Source organism: Telopea speciosissima, chromosome 4 (assembly GCF_018873765.1).
Source record: "Telopea speciosissima isolate NSW1024214 ecotype Mountain lineage chromosome 4, Tspe_v1, whole genome shotgun sequence".
NCBI classification, from domain to species: domain Eukaryota; kingdom Viridiplantae; phylum Streptophyta; class Magnoliopsida; order Proteales; family Proteaceae; genus Telopea; species Telopea speciosissima.
In genome coordinates, this window is record NC_057919.1 from 47,717,108 (window position 1) to 47,735,328 (window position 18,221).

An 18,221-nucleotide genomic window follows, 5' to 3' on the forward strand; every position below is an offset into this window, starting at 1 on the left:
GAACAGCAAACTGTCCAGGTTCATCCCCCCCATCAACCCAGCTTATTTGGGGAAGATATTATCTATTGGCCAGCAGTTAAAGGGTATCCAATCCTATCCTTCTTCTCTATTTTCTTCTTTGTTTCTTTTCCAGTTTTTATTTCCCTGCAAATCTGAGATCAACTGAGGTTCCAGACTACTGCTGGGATTCATTCATTCAATAGAAGATTTCATGCTGCCATAGTTGCTGATTGAAGAAAGAATCAAAATGCCCTGTAGATTCACCTAGAAGATACTTGACCAATTAGTTCTTCTTGAATGAGTCAAGCACTCAAAGGATTGTTCACTGTCCCCAACTACCTTGGGGAAAGAATCACTTGTAACAAATTTTTTTTTTAACTACAAAGAAAATTCAAATTCATGCCTTAGGTAGCGTTTGGTTGAAGATGTCAGATGAGTCGGATTCTTAAATTGGATTAGCTTCTTAAGAATCTGGTTCATGTGGATTTGGATTCGGATAAAAAACCTGTTTGGTTACCCTGGGTCTATCAGGTGGAATCTAGCTGAAAAACTGTTTGGTTGCCCTGGGTCTGTCAGGTGGAATCCTTCTGAATCCATATGTAAGACTGTTTGGTTACCCTGAGTCTGTTAGTTGGATTCTACTTGAATTTTGTCTGAAAAAATATTTTAACATTGTTTTGTTATACAACATATGCTTACATTTAATATGACTTTATAAAAATAAAAATAAAAAATAATCAAAAAATTGGATTAAAATTCTCAAAAGAAAGTCTTTCCCAATTTTTCATGTGTCCATAAAAATTACAAAATTAGCACTAAGTGGTGTTATGTTACTTCAACAAAGCAAAACTCATAGTACGGGCATTTTCAAACAACAGAGTTCTCTACATATGGTAAAAAATCCATATCCATTTAATTTAAGTACATACATATAAAATTTTTGTCAAATTTCAAAGATGCCATTAAATTTGGGTTCTTGTGTGGATTAGTGTCATAACTGACTATGCTATGAACAGTTGAATAAAAAGGGCCTTGGTGGATTTGAGCCACCATCCCTGGAACATGCTCATGTTCCAAGTGCTCTACCAATTTGAGCTAAAGACCCATCAAGTGGAGCTTGGAATTTAATCAACAACAAATAGAACCACTAACTAAGAAGACATGACATTCCAAGACTGATAGTATATTGCTTTCTAGTCTAATGAACTCTCAAGACTGATAGGAATGGACCAAGATGACAATGAATGTAAGATAAAGAACTACCATACCTGAGCTCCCCATCCAACACCAATTTTGGATATTATTTGGAGAGAAGACATCCCATGGGGTGAATTTTTTTTTTTGGGATTGTTGTGCGGCATGACTCTCCCACTAGAAACAACTAAAATCATTTTCAGAACTATTGCTGGTAGCAAAAAAAAAAAAAAAAAAAACTGATTCTTGAATCCAATGGTCATCACCCACATCATTTTCCAATTAAGCTTAAAATAATCAGGGCAATCTTTCAAAACTAATCAAAATTTCATCACAAAGCTATGAAAGAACTTTCTAGAACACTTAAATTCCCAATAAATGTAATAAGTTGTGGAAATTGTGTACATATACCAAGAATACCCAAAGCTGAACATGGCCCCATTGGGACTTAGACAGATGCTAATGAGAGTTACTACCCGTGGTGTTTACTCTGCCAGTTCACTGTTGGCACCAAAGGCAACTTAAAAGCAACTGTCCTCAAATTTTGTAGAACAAGGAAAGTTTTGTAAAATTAAATGATCATGATTTGGGTAGCCTAATCAGTGAAATTAGAGCCACTGTATCCATAGCCACATTGAAAATCAGTAGGTTCATACCAGGTCAATGAGAGTATAATACATGCATTAAAAAAGGCAGCATGTTGATTTAGAAATTGCATACCGTGTCAAGAGAATCAGCTCCAAGTGCAGCAAATTTTGATTCACCAGTGACCTCAGAGTCATCAGGTAATGCCAACTGCTTCTTCACTATTACACACACCTTTTCAACCGTCTCTGGTTTAGCCTCCACAAAGACATTATCATGTCAATCACAGGTTGCAGCATCAAACCAAACACTGGAATTTACCATCATATATGCATGGCTGCCTATATAAAATATAATAGGCTCAGTGGGAAAGAGCACTTGACTTCAATCGGTTGTGCAGCATTCATCTTTGATCCTCCAATACTTTTCAGGGGACTATCATGCTGAAGAATACCACCATAGGTGATGTTATCTCACTCAGTCCCAGATACTCCATATTACAAAAGTTACACCAACTAATCATGATCTAAAGGTACAAATATATATCATTTTGTATGTGTGTGTGTGTGTGTTTGTAGGGGAGGGTTGTCTCATGATATGCATCCCCTTTTGCTCCTGTATATGCGATTTTCTTTTTCTTTCTTTTCTTATTTTGGGATAGATTCCTATTTGTGCTATTTCCTCCTAATTGCAGCAGGGTATATAGTTTTATGGTTGTTTTCTGTGACTGACTTATTTCAATATTATGTTATACAGAGCTCTAATCCTGGTGCTCGAATCAGTGTGAAACTGGTGTCTGAAGCTGGTGTGGGAGTTATTGCTAGTGGGGTAGTGAAAGGCCATGCAGACCATGTTTTGATCTCTGGTCATGATGGAGGAACAAGAGCTTCACGTTGGACCGGTATCAAGAATGCTGGGCTACCATGGGAGCTTGGTATGGCTGAGACTCATCAAACATTAGTTGCAAATGACCTTCGTGGTCGAACTACTCTCCAGACAGTTGGCCAACTTAAAACTGGAAGGGATGTGGCTATTGCAGCACTTCTTGGTGCGGAAGAGTTTGGCTTTAGCACTGCTCCTTTGATTACCCTTGGCTGCATTATGATGCGTAAATGCCACAAGAATACATGCGCTGTTGGTATTGCCACCCAAGATCCTGTTCTTCGGGAGAAATTTGTCGGAGAGCCTGAGCATGTCATAAATTTCTTCTTTATGCTAGCCGAGGAGGTGCGTGAAATCATGTCTCAGCTTGGATTCTGAACCATTAATGAGATGGTTGGTCGTTCAGATATGCTGGAAATCGATAAGGAAGTTATTAAGAACAATGAGAAACTGGAGAACATTGATCTTTCATTACTGCTCAGACCTGCTGCCGATATCCGTCCGGAAGTAGCCCAATTCTGTATCCAAAAGCAGGATCATGGATTGGACTTGGCTTTAGACCAAAAACTTATCTCTCTATCCAAAGCTGCTCTTAGTCTTCCCATGTTCATCCAATGTCAATCCGGAATGTGAATCGTGCTGTTGGAACCATGCTCAGCCACGAAGTCACTAAACGTTACCACATGTCAGGTCTTCCGGCAGATAGAATCCACATCAAGCTTAGTGGGAGTGCTGGCCAGAGCCTTGGAGCCTTCCTCTGCCCGGGCATCATGCTTGAACTTGAAGGTGACAGCAATGACTATGTTGGGAAAGGATTATTGGGGGGTAAAATTGTAGTTTACCCTCCTACAGAAAGTACATTTGATCCTAAAGAAAACATTGTGATTGGAAATGTGGCTCTCTATGGTGCAACAAGTGGGGAGGCATATTTCAATGGGATGGAAGCTGAGAGGTTTTGCGTGCGCAATTCAGGAGCTAGGGCCGTTGTAGAAGGTGTTGGTGATCATGGATGTGAGTACATGACAGGTGGTGTTGTTGTTGTGCTTGGAAAAACTGGGAGGAATTTTGCTGCTGGTATGAGTGGTGGGATTGCTTATGTTCTTGATGTTGATGAGAAGTTCCAAACCCGGTGCAATCTTGAGTTGGTAGATCTTGATAAAGTTGAGGATGAAGAGCATATTATGACACTAAGAATGTTGATACAGCAACATCAGCGACACACTGACAGAAAATTAGCTAGGGAATTCCTTGCTGACTTTGAGAATCTTCTTCCAAAGTTTGTCAAAGTATTCCCAAGGGATTATAAACGGGTTCTTGCAAACATGAAGGCTGAGAAAGCCAATAAAGAAGCAGAGGAACGAGCTGCCAGAGAATCTGAAGAACAAGATGAGGTAGAGTTGATGGAGAAGGTTGCTTTTGAAGAGCTCAAGAAGTTGGCAGCTGCATCCTTAAATGGGAATGCAAGTCAGGTAATGTGGTTGATATAATGACCTTTATTGAGGTATTATCGTAAAAATTTCTTTTAATTTTTTCATTCCAGTATTCGTTCTAGTATATAGTATAGGCTTATCCTACATATGCTTTAGTGGACCAAAAGGACAAGTGGCTGTGGTCTTCATCTGTTTGCAACTTCTTAATTTTGAGCTAGAACAAGTAAAAATGTCTAAGCAGAAAAGTTTCATGCACAATGTAGGCTATTGGAATATTACAATTGACAGTCCTGTGGTTCTTGCAAAATTGGTTGGATCCTTTTTATCCAAGGAAGTTGAAGGATGAATATTGCTTTTCCTTTTTACTCTGGTAATTAGTCTTTGGTTCGGGTTTTGATTGTTGAAGCTTAAATTTCACTGTTCTCTCGTCCCTCTTGCTATGAATGTTTGAAAGAGATGATGATTTCCGACCTCAATGTCCAAGATATCACAATTTGAAAATCTTATCAGAAGCTTTAGTTTCCAAGAGATGATGATTTGAGACCTTTGTTTCCAAGAGATCACCGTTTGAGAAGCTTTACATATGTTTAAGCCATCGATTTCTCTTCTCTATGCTTCTGTGAATTGGTTTTGTGTAAATGTATGTTGAAATAGTCATTCTGTTTCTTGAAACATTCATGTACCACTTCCAAGTTTGAATATAAAAGAGCAAAACAGATTCCAAATATTAAAGATTGATAGTATCAGTGATCCTGTTGGCCCTGGACAGGATTGGAACATAGCATTCTCAAGTGTCACTCATGCTAAAACCTGAGAAACATCCCATTAGTAATAATCCCTTGCCTTGCTGGATTACCATGAGTGCTGGTTTACTGCGATTATTTCGTCAAAAGAAATACTTTATTTTTGGTACAGATTCTGAATTTATTAAGTAATTTGTTGCTATTATGATCTTTCATTATTAGGGGAAGAAGAACCAAGTGAAAGACCATGGTTTTTAGTCTAGAAGTGAGTAAATAGGTGTTGGTGATTGCAGGGTTTCAAGTGTTAGATGGTGAAGGCCAAGTGAGGAAAAGAGAGACAATGTGAGAGACAGAGAGAGAGTGAAGTGGGGTGAGAGGGGTGGCCAGCTGGCCTGGTAAACCCCCTGTGCATTTGTGTATGGTCCTAATGGAGGCTGCCATTGTGGCTTCATGCCACTGTTTTCAAAAAGAGAAAGAGAGAGAGAGAGAGAGAGAGAGAGAGAGATGCAGGTAGAAGGTGATAGACAGAAACTGCAGTCAATAAAAAATGAAGGATTTTAGGAGTTTCAATGGTGTTGTTGTTTGTGTCATTACAGTAACCAGAGACAGAGGCAGAGAGAGAGATATAGAGAGTGGAAAAAAAAAAATAATGGATGGATTAAAAAGGAAAGGAATGAGAGAAGGTGTGGGATGAGTGATTGTTCTATATGGAATGTGAAGTGGGAGAAGGAACTGCGGGAATGATGCTGAAAGAAAACAGGTGACAAAGGGTTATATATAGTTGTGAAAGTAGAGATGCTGGTCAAAACCAGAATAAATAAATAAGAGAGGGGTGGGGGGAGGGGGAAATTAAGAAAAAGATTAATAATTAAAAAGGAAAGAACTTGGAGATTTTTTTAAGTCCAATGGGGATGAGGATTAATGGGTTAGGAAAGGGAAGCACAAAGAGAGTTAACACGAAAGGCACATAGTGGAGCTGGGAAAGCACAAGTGGGGCTATCTGTTTCAAAAGTCCATTTTGAGGTAGTGAATGAGAGAGAGAAGGGGGGTGGGTGTTGTTTGTCAAGAATCGTGAAACAAACCAAAACAATAGAGAGTTTTTTTGCAAACGAAACAAACACAGATCTTCTTTTCAGTTTTCACTTCTTATATAACTGTTCACCCTCTTTGCATTGAAAGATTTCTTTCTTATTCTTCTCTGATGAAGATTCTAATAAAGCACCAGCATGTGTGGCTTTCCATGGTTTCCTTACTTGGAATCAGTGGGAATTGGGTTGTACTATGAGTTTTAATGCAAATGATTTTCATGTATATTTTGAGTAATTAATGGAAGGATCTCTACCAAATCAACTAATTTTAAACTAGTGAAGTATAAAGATTGCCTGCATCAGTAGAGACAATATTGTACAAAACTCTCTCTCTCTCTCTCTCTCTCACATATCAAAAGAAAGAATGAAAAAGAAACAGAGATCTTCAAGGATTAGGGGTGCCATTGCCAGTGTGAGGTTGAGGTGTGAAGTGGCAAAAGAATGAGAGTATGAAAAGAAAGGGTAGTTGCACTATTGACACTGGACAGAAATTTGGGGTCAAAAGTCACACTTGACTTGACAGGCTTTTGGATCATATTTCCATAATTAATCAACTGTTCTCAAGGCCCCTCAGATTCTAATTAAAAGAAAGAAACAGAGAAGGAAAATGATCCTCATAAAGGAGTTTTTTCTTCTTCCCTGAAGTAATCAACTACCATAGTTTGATCTCCAAGACATAGAAGTGTAAGCAGTTTTGGAAGAATTAAAGTGGTATATGTACGTGGATCTGTTTTTGGAAGAATTAAAGCAGTTTTGGAAGAATATGTGGATCTGTTTTTGGTAAAATTAAAGCAGTTTTGGCAGAATTAAAGTGGTAAACTCCCACCGCCCCTTCCTTCTTTCCTTCACCAAATTTTTATAGTTTCAAAGCATTTCATTTCAGATTTCATGTCATGTGATCATATCATATTAAAGTGGTATATGTACGTGGATCTGTTTCTATCGTGTCGTGTCTTCTTTTAGGTGGCATCTTTGATTTGATATTTAAGAATTAAGAGGAAGTAGTAGTAGTAGTGGCCTACAATTTCTATGAAACTCTTTAATGTTGTTTCACATTTTTTTTATGGTTACACTCAGCAATTGCGATTAGTAGTAGTCTATGGCACTTGAGATTTGACATCACAATTAGTACACCTTTCACATGTGTGAGATTGGACTAGGACTGGAGCCACCCATCATCTGAGAAATCCACAAGTTCCCTTAAAAAAAAAAACAGAGTGGCTGACCCAAAGTGAGGGCAAAGGAGGGCCAGTAAATTCTGTTAGACACTAACCACTTTCTGACCTGAGAGGATCAAAGGATCCCAATTACTAAATGGAGAGAGTGGGTAAGCTGTAATTGGTTTCCCTAATTTAAAGAATTTATTGTTAGAAAGAAACTATTAGAAGTACCATCAGCATCTGTAGTCTCAATTTGTTTTGTATTTGTCCACGTATCCGCAAAACACACATACCCTGATCATCTTCAGCCTTTCCCTTGTCATTTTTGCACCTCCAGCATTCCAAATTAACCTTTATACCCCAAATTGCTGTATTTGTTGGTCTTTGTTGCACATGGCAGAACCTTCTTAATCAATTTTGCCCCTTGTCTTAATAACTTTTTCCTAATGTAACTATCTTATCACTTATTGGTGAAACTACAATGGTACCCTTCACCTGCAACTGTCATGTTATATGTTCTTTCTAGCCTTCAGCTCTTCTGCAGCCTGTCCCTGCACCTAGAAGAGGTGAAGACATGTGTTGGTCATCATGGTGGATCACTGGATTACATACATAATGTTGAGTCATGATATGAATTTGCTACAGCACAGCTAATTAATTTGGATAAGTGTTGACAAAATTCTGTTGCTTCCATTGGATTGCCACTTGTGATCTATTAATGTTTGCTTGGTGATATTTTTTTCTTTTCTTTTCTTTTATTTGTTTATTCTAACTTTGTTTGACTTGTAGAATGAAATGGTTGATTGTGTTTAGTATTATCATTGAAGCATGCTTTGTGGCATGGTCTCATGGTAAATTTCAAACTTTACTTGTTGGGTCTATAGCTCAAATTGGTAGAGCACTTGAAACAGATTGGAGGTCCTATTCCAGAGAGCTTCTCAAAGTTAACCCACCTCACCCAACTTGTCCTTGAAGATAACAGCTTTGAAGGATCCATTCCTCCAAGTCTAGGTCAACTGCCCTTACTGAAGACACTGTCCCTGGGCTGATTCCAGATTTTTTTGGACAGTTTCATAATCTAACCTCTATTGACCTTTCAAATAACAAGCTCTCAGACCAGATACCCAGTTCCCTTTGTAACTTGCCCAATCTCATGGACCTTTCTCTGAGCCATAACCAGCTCACCGGTAGAATCCCAGATCACATGGACCTTTCTCTTACCACCCTTTCTCTGAGTGATAATCAGCTCACTGGTCAAATCCTAGTTTCAATTTCAAGGCTACAGAAACTTTGGGAACTTAACATGTCAAGAAATGGGTTTTCAGATCACTCACCAAGAATCCTTCCAAATGGCATCCTATCTCTACTGTCAATAGACTTACCCTACAACAAACTCCATTTAGCAAATGTTCCTGACTGGATTAGAAATAAACCCCTCACAGATGTGCACCTTGCTGGTTGTAACCTCAAAGGCCACTTACCAAACTTTCCAATGCCAGAACCTTTGGCATCAGTAGACCTCTCTGATAACCAAATTAATCTCTCTCCCAGGCTGCCAATCACAATTACAGATACAGAAAAAAAAAAATAGAAGTAATAAATATATCATGATAAAGGACTAATGAACATTTCATAAACCTACAAACAAATGTCGAACAACCTTGAGATTCAGGCTAATCACAGAAGAAAGCCAAAATATGGAATGCGATCAGTACAAACAATGAATTTTTTTTAAAAAACCCTCACTATAATGCAACGATAGATAAGGGAGAGAGAGAAGAAATATGCCATACCTGCGTTAATCCAAGATGTTCCTTCCAGTGGAGATTTTCAAATGAACTTCCTAGGACCTGAAATGGAGAAAAAAATTGGTTAACAATCAATAATTCCAATTTTTAAAAAAAACACCCTAACTACAATGGAACGAGAACGATAAAGGGAGAGACAGAGAGATTCATAGACAGAGAGAGAGAGAGAGAGAGATAATGAGAGAGAGACAGAGACAAAGAAAATGAGATCGAGAGACTGTCTTCGCTTGAAGTTGCAGAGACTGTCTGCGCTTCCTTGGAGTTGCAGAGAAACAAAGAGAGAGAGAGTGTCATGAAGAACCTGACCGTTGCAGAGCTTGTCTTCACTTCCTTGGAGTTGCAGAGATTGTCTTCGTCTTCGGTTCCTTGGATAAGAAAACAAGAGAGATGGCTGAAGACGAGAGAAGATCGCTCCGTATTAGGGTTTTAGGACTCGCGTGATAAATTGACTTTCACCGCAGGGTAGACCAGAGAAGAGAGAGGGATTGACATGAGATTTCTGCAATGCAATCGCCGATCAGAGAGACAGACGTCCCACTCTCCCACTCTCCCTAAGATTCTGGAAGTTCAGCTACATAGCTGTTGATAGGATTTCAAATAATGATCTGTTGTCGCAGGTTTTTCGGTTGAACTGGGGAAGACGTTCAACGATTCAGATTGGACTAGGTGAAATCAATGGTCACCAGAAAAGAACGTCCTGCAAACTTATTTGACACGTACGTACCGCGACCTTTTTGCCTAATAAAAATATGGGAAAAAGTTCTCTGTCCGGGAATGTGGCCTACGCCAGCAATCCCATGAGTCTATCTCTCTCCTCCCCATGTGAAAAGACACATCTACCTCTTTGTTTTAAGGAGGAGAGAGATAGACTCATGGGAGTGCTGGCGTAGGCCACACTCCCGTGCAGAAAACTGCTTCCCTAAAAATATATATATTTGAATGAAAAACAAGAATCAACAAAAGACAAATAGGATAAAGCAAAAGTTGCTTTAATTCTTAAACAAAAGGTGTTTTGTTTAAAATGAGTGTTTTTTTTATGTGGCAGTTAATCTCGGCCATGCTTCTACCAAAAAAAAAAAAAAATCTTGGCCATGCCCTCTCCCTGCCTCCTTTCTCGGTCTTGCGTAAACAAGAGTAGCAGTAGCGGGTCATGAGCCCATAGCTGCTGCTGCAATGCCCAGCCAGCCACAAAGGGTAGATTCAAAGTTCTTTTAAATTTTGTTATTTTAAGGTTTTGGGGAAGATGGTGGGTGAAGAGAGAATTTCTTCAGCCACCGTCTTTCTTTTTCCCAAAATTGAGGCATTATTTGCAAAGGATGGGCCTTATCCTTATTAATGGGCTGGGTAGTGTGCATGTATGATGCACTATGTTCTCTTGGGTTTTAGAAACCATATTGGGTTTAAGCCTTGTGGGCTTAAATTAAATTATGTTTTACTGATCAGCCTGTTGTCTTTTTTGGTGTTGCAACTGTGTGCAGCCTGCAGGCTGTGGCTACAAGATTGCTTTGGAAATGTGCATTGCTTGCATTTTCTTATATTTTATTTATGATGCTTGACGGGTTCATCTTACACATTATTATTCATTTAATGTGTTTAGCATGTGTCTATGTATGTTTTGCCAATGCCATCGTATCCTCTCATGCCGGTTATTGACTTATGTGACTCGCTCTACTTGTTGGGATGCGTAGTCAATTTCTACCCATCGGCCTATGTATGTTTATGCATGTTTAGGGTTGAAGATCATGATTGGTATTTTACATAAGTAGTCATGTTCCTAAGTAAGTGTGCTAGAGTTAGTCTTCGTGTATGATTTAAAGTACGGCGCTTCCTACTAAGTAGATTGATATAGTAAGAATTTTGAAAGATATGTAATTATTGGACAAATGAAATTATATTTTTGAGAAACCTTGTAAAAGGTTAGCGCCCCGCATTGCATATCATACACTTACACTACCTCGACATGCCACTTTAAGTACCAATCGGATTTCTTTATGGGACTCATGCGCAAACGTATGTATGTCGCAATCGATGGATAAGAGATGCCCATTCCTCCTTATATTTTCTCAAAATCGGTTAAAATTATATGTCTCTAATCCACACACATGTGAGATTTGATTATAAGCTTAGCGAAATTTTTTGTCTCATCATGTGAAAACTATGACCATTAATTTTAATCAGGATTTTTGGAGTAATTTTTTTTTATGTGTACCAATGTTTACCTTGCGCATCGTTGTAATGATCTGGACACTAAACATGTCATTGCGGACCTCACCAAGGGTGAAAAACTCATTGGACCCAACTATGAAATGTGGCAACGAAGGATCCATTATATGGTCAATGAGCAAGAATACTTTGAATACTTGACCACTGAAATGAACAAGCCTGCAGATCGCTGTGATATGGAAGCCTACAATGAGTAGGTGAAAAGGATCGAAGTGTGCGCTTTATTATATTAAGCATAATGAATGACAAGCTTATTGGTGATTATGAATAGTACACCACAGCTAAGTCCATGTGGGACCAACTAAAAATTGCCTACAGAGGTACATCCATAAAAGATTAAGGAGCATGACCTTGAAGTTTGAGATGTACAGAATGAATCCTAAACACACTATGTTTGAACACCTTAGGGTGGCCTAAAACATAGTTCAGAATCTGAAAGATGATGGGAACGACCTAACTGATGAGCAGCAGGTTCAAGCTGTCATCAGGACACTCCCTAATTTCTGAGCTCCTATGAAGCTCATTGTTACCCACAGTCAAAACATATAAACCTTTGCTGATATTACTCAGTATGTTGAGCTTGAGGCAGAGCACCAAGAGGGAAATCGCACAACTGCCCTAGTCGCCCAAGGAGGCAAGCAGACATCAGGGTTTAAGTGCGAGAGACAAGACGATCCAGGAAGGCAGGTCGGGTGGGGTTAAGAACAAGCGCTGAAGGAAGGCAAGTCCACCAAGCGCCAGAGGGGCAAGCGTGGCAAAAAGAAGTCATATCCAAGGTCAAGTGTACAAATATCAAAAGATGGGGCACTTCTGTCACACCCAAAACCACCCCCTAGGAGGATTGAGCGGTTGACCCAGATGTCAAACCACATCCGTTACATCTCCAGGATCTAGAAGCAAACGCCACTCACAAATACACACATGCATTCACAATAACCATTGTAAAATCAGAGCAGAACAGAAAAACTAAAGATTTATACATAAAGAGCCACTAGATTGCATTGTTCAGAAGTGGCCCACAAACCCACAGTTCTTACATTATATGTATGACATTTTCTAAGCTTTACATCAAAGTTATAAAGTAAACAAAAGATGCATCTTTAAGCTTTACAAAAGGAAATGCCATCAGGCTATCCACAAAAAGAATACTTCGAAGAACATCAAAATAAGGACAACTGTCCATCAAGTCATCAACTCCAAGCCAACTCTAAGCACCTGCATCAGAGGGATCACCTCCGTCAGGGTCCATATGAGGAAAGTCACAATCACCAACACCATCCTGTCCGAAATGACCCTCCCATTCAGGGAGACATCCACCTCCAAAATCATCTAAAAGAAAATATTTTCCGAGGGATGAGCTCCACTGAGCCCAGCAAATGAATAATAAATCATGCATGCAGATGAAACACATCATTATGAATCTATATGCTTGGATTCAATTTTATTACTCTAGTCCACCTAGAAACACAACTAAGTCTCTAGGTATATGCTACTTGCAATAACTTGGGCAACAACCTCCATCGCTTCACTTTCTTACTTTGGTTACAACCTCAATTACTGCGAATGGAACCCACGCTGGGCTAGGAGTACCGACTCCGTCCCTTGGCAGACCCCAAGATAACCATGACAACCTATCCTGGATTCTATAACTCCTCGGCTTTCAGGAGGCCATGGTCACCCAACACATGCACCCCTGTTGGTAAGGGCTGTAACATGAGGGTATGTTCATCCTAGCCACATGATCTACATGATAGTATGAGTTGAGTGGTGTCAACCGTATCCCATTCTATAGGCTACCGCACTCCCCATGTCCAAGTATGAAGTATACAGTGCTCCCGTAACCCATACTACGGCTCACCATACCATTCATTTCCAAGTCAACTACGGCATCTAATCTAGCAGTTCAATATCATGCATTTTATCATAATGCAGCATTTCAATCATAACCAAATTAATTCCACATTCATATCATTGATCTCATGATTTCATAGCAATTTAAAGAAAGAAAAGTATTTTATTAACTTCGTTATGTTCAACAGCGTTACATCTATAAGAATGATTCGTATCCACTCACCTTGGTTATGATCCACTTGCTCGAAAGGTTGCCGACTCTCACAAGGACTCCAATACGCGTCATCGGATATGTTGTTATAGCCTAAGGTTAATTAGATTATAACAGACATCCATTAGTGTTTAAAATAGACAAGGAGTCTAGGGGTACCATTGGTTTAAGTTCTAAACCAAGGCCAGACCCAATTCTGGAAAGACAATAACAGTGGTCGATTCCTAGTGGTTGATCCAATCGACCTGTATGAATCGACCAGTAGGGCTGGCAGCAGCAAAACTAAAAAGGTTTTAGGGACATGGGCATGGATTCATACCATAGTGTCCCAGGGTGATAGGCCATTGGTTCCTACAGGGTTTGGGTCAAGGTCTCTTCCCCAACTTGTGTTGGCTGCTCGAAACACTTCCTGGGAGTCAAGCTGATTCCAATAAATAGCTACAGGGCTGGAATGGCCTGGGTTCCAATATGGTTTACACAAATAGCATTCCACATGAAGTTATAGGCCATGGGGTTGACCAAGTTAAAATCTGGTTTAAGTTTCTAGTAGTGGTCGATTGGTACTGGTCCGTTCAATCGACCAGTGGCAATCGACCAGTGACTGATGGAAGGCAAATTTTAGAGAGCCGAACTGACATGCAAAGGATCCATTTAGGGCTCAGCCTTGCAGGCCCCACCTTGGAAACTCAGCCTGCACCGATTCTGCAGGCACTGGGTGATGCATTGGGCGATGCAGCAAGGCCCAGAGACATCACCCAGTGAATGAAACTTCACTGTTTTGCTGATTTGACTTGGGGGACCTCTACATATGGACTATAAATAGTGTAAGGAGGTGGAAAATGACCAAAATACTACTCCTCACATCTGTCCATAATTATGTATACCTTGGGTACCCAAGTGGGCCCCGTAGGGCTTGGAAACCTTGTCTATGTTGGTTCTGCAGCAGTGCAGACCTAGGGATTGTATTGTAAGGCTATTATGACCTAGAACCATGTATTATAGTGGTAAATGACCATTCTGCCCCTAGACCACATACTCCGGATAATGCACCAGGACATGGGCCCAAAGCCCAGTGCAAGGCTCGGAGAATTCAAAGTGATCTCGGACTGAGCACCGAGTTAGACCTAGGAGACTAGACTAACATTGGGTTATCCAAAATAGTTTCGAATAATTAAAATAACATATTTCTGATTTATTACTTTAGGATTTGTTTCCGTGCTCGAGGTGCACTGCGAGATACCGACCGGAACTAAACAAACAACTGAACCGGAAGGATCAAAACAATGTGAGTGGAATTGCACCATGAGTGTAGGTGTAACATGATTGATGGGTCATGACAACAACAATAATAAATTTACTGTCTTTAATTACTTTAAATTGTTTTATATTCTCATTTGAATTCTGAATCTTATCTGATGGGCGTTGGAAATGGATGATAATGCTTGCATGTGGAATTGCTAGATTAGATGCCGTAGTCGGCTTGGAAATGAGGCCTGTGGTAGCCCGTATTATGGGATACGGTTGACACCGCTTGATTCATACGATGTCATATAGACATGGGGTTAGAGATTCATCACCCGTGCTACGCACCCTTGCCAACAGGGGTTAAGGTGTTGGATGCTTGGGGGAGCCATAATTAATGTCAGGAGCTATAAGCCGGGCTTTATGCCACAATAAATGTCAGGAGCTATATGCCGGGCTTTATGCCACAATAAATGTCAGGAGTTATATGCCAGGCTTTATGGCACAATATGATCCAAAGAAAAAGAAAAGGAAAGAATTGAGCTAAATACTAATGGTTACCCCACAGGTTAATCACAGAGGGCTGGTCAGGCTGACCTGGGTAGGGAGATGCTGGAGCTGATTGGTCCTCTCCGACAACTCAATGGGTGTATCGCTGGAAGTGGTAACCAAGCCCGCACCAGGGATATATGTATTGAGGATTGTAGTAGCACTGACCTGACTTAGTTGTGATGTTAGGTGGCTAATAAATAAAATAAACTGCACCTCATGTAGGACTCATTTGGTTGTGCTTGCATGTGCATGCATGGTTTATATTTCATTCACGGGCTCGGTGGAGCTCACACTCTTGTATATTCTCTTTTAGTTGATTTTGCAGGTACGGATTTGCCAATGGGCGAGGAAGTGATCGATAGTATTGTAGATCTTCCTCATCTCATTGCTTAGCGACGACTTTATTATTATTTAAGTTTCTTTCGTTCAAGAAGTGTAATTACCAAGATAATGTATCTATTGATCATAAATGGATATGTATATGATATAACATAGGTATTTGGGATTTTATTATTGATGATATAAATCATCTGTAGGTAGTTCGAACTTCCGTTGCACTCTGATATTCTTTTATTATCTATTAACCTCAATGTGTGGTTTGTGACGTGTAAATACTGCTTCTAGATCCTTGGGGATTGGCGGATGTCGTAGGATATCCGGTCACTTGCCTAAATCCTCCCAGGGGGTGGTTTGGGGCGTGACAGAGTGGTATCAGAGCGAGAAGCTCTATTTACATTCACAAACAACGGAAGTAGGATGGTGGGTGGTCTGGAGACAAAGAAATAAAAGTTTCAAGAAAATACCAAAATAAAGAAGTAGAAGAACGCAGTAGGAGACTAGCTAGGTGCAAAAGCCGATAACTCCATAATTGAAGAGGCATAAACTTTTACATTCGGAAAGGAAAATGGAGGTACTACTTCCGAACTACAACTTATAAAGGAAAGTACAACTGATACACAAAAAAAAAAAAACAAAAAAAAACAAAATAAATAAAATAAAATAAAATAATTAAAAAAAAAAAAAAAAAACACCCCGGCCTATCTTTGTGCTTACTCCTATTGTAGTATTTATAAATCCTATTTTCGGTTACACATCTTTATATGTGCGATGTTTCACTATTATGTCGTACCCTAGCAAATGCTAGTTGTACGCGTAGGTACCAATTTAGAACCTTCCTTAGTTAGAAAATGTAGATTTATTTATGCCCAAGATCCCTTTCTGCAGAAACAACCATAATCAACACAAGAAGTTTTGAAGGTGGTCGTAAAGGAAAACGTCCCCTTGTTACCTCGGATGATGAACTGCCCAATAGGAATGAGGCTCAGAATTCTGATGCATCAGCTGCTTCGTCAGGGGCGCCAGCGGCTGCTCAAGCCATTACTGCAGCACCTCAGTCGAGTATGGCAGCCAGCGAAGTGAGTGTCATGATGACGATTATGATGCGGACCATGCGGTAGCAACAAGAGTTGTTGGGCCAGATGTCCACGCAATTTGCAACCATGATGCATGAGTGTGCAGCCCCACCTCAGCCACCCAACCGGCCCGTACATTTTCCACCACCTATACCTCAACACTTGGCGGAAAACTCTACTGCTAAGGTGATGGAGAGATTCAAGAAACTCCAACCGCCTGTATTTTCCAAGATAACTTCCGAGGCAATGCAGCCAGAGTGGTGGATTAGTGCCCTAAAGAAGGCATTTGAAGTGCTTGAGTGCACGGATGCACAAAAGCTTATATGTGCGGGTTATCAATTATAGGATGAGGCTGAAGCTTGGTGGAAGGCTACTAAGCCAAATCTAGAAGCTACTCATCCAAATCCCACGTGGAACCAGTTTAAGGAAGTCTTCTTCAAGAATTACTTCCCGGAGAGCTTCAGGGACAGGAAAGAAGCTGAGTTCATTGCACTGGTGCAAGGGACGAAGACAGTGTTAGATTACCAACAGCAGTTGGAGAATTTATTCCATTTCGCACCGGAACATATGAAGGAGGCTAGCAAAATGAAGAAATTTGAAAAGGGGCTCAAGCCTGAGATCGGGTCCATTCTATCAGTCATGGATATTCAGACCTATGCACGGATGGTCGATAAAGCCAAGACGATAGAAGATAGACTGAACGAGGGGTCCACAGTATCAACGGGGCTAGGCAAGGGACCTAACACCTTCCAAAATTTAGAGTGGCCCAACAAGAGCTTTCAAGGATCTATCTTAAACCCTAGCTTGGCACAGAACCGTGGGCTTGAAATGGGTCAAGCATATCAACCCATTCATCCAACATTCGAACAGCCTACACAGTATTGTAGCCATGCTTCGAGCCAATCGGCACACATTACCGCCATGCCCCGATCATCTAAGTCGAACAACCGATGCTATGTCTGCAAGCGGCCTGGACACATGGCTAGAGATTGTCCTCGTCGCAGATTTTGTGCACCACGACGAGATCCACCTACTACTTGGCCTTTCCCATCCCAAAGCAATAGAGTCCAAAAACAAGTATCTACCTTAGACACAAGGGAAGTTGAGGCAAACTCGGAATAATAACAGGTACTCTACCCATATCATTCTCACCTGTTCAAGTATTATTTTGATTGCGGTGCATCACACTCTTTTGTTCTACTGAGTTTGCTGATAAGAGGAAGGTGCCCACATTTCCAAATGGGTGGTTAGCATTGTTATTTGAAACGTTGTGAAATTAAATGAAGATTATAGACCCTGTTCATTTGGAAATTCTATATTCATATGTAGATTCTGGCAGGACGATAAAAGACTGTAGGCGCTTAGTTAGGTCTTGGTAAAGCGTTACATTGCAAACCAAATGAATAGAACAACCAAGATCAAGATAAAGCTGGAACTAAAGGATCCGACAAAACCTTGCTCAACAATAGGTATGAAGGGGGTAATGGGTCACTGAATGTCCCCTCCGCTATTGGGAGTGAATAATAGGGATTCCATCAATATCCCAATTCATCCTAAAGTTGAGACTAGGTATTGGGATACCAGAAGTTAAAGTATTCATAGGAAGAGCTGTGTAGGAAAGATGGTGTAGACTTAAGCCACATAACCCAAAGCCGTAGAGTTATAGATTATTAGGCAAACTACACGGAAGTAGTTGGACCGTTTGATTTCTCTTGAGGTATATGTTGGGAGTTCAATTTTCCTTAGGCCCTCAAGATCAAGCTGGGCATTTGATCAATCAAATTTGGGAGTAATCTAGATAACTTATTGGGAGTTGGATATGTTTGAGGACAAAATCTTT

At 40.2% G+C, this 18,221-nt stretch overlaps 1 pseudogene; it reads left to right on the forward strand.

The window, feature by feature from the left end:
- Positions 1-1,626: 1,626 nt before the first annotated feature.
- Positions 1,627-17,808, forward strand: LOC122659361 (annotated as a pseudogene).
- Positions 17,809-18,221: the final 413 nt, after the last annotated feature.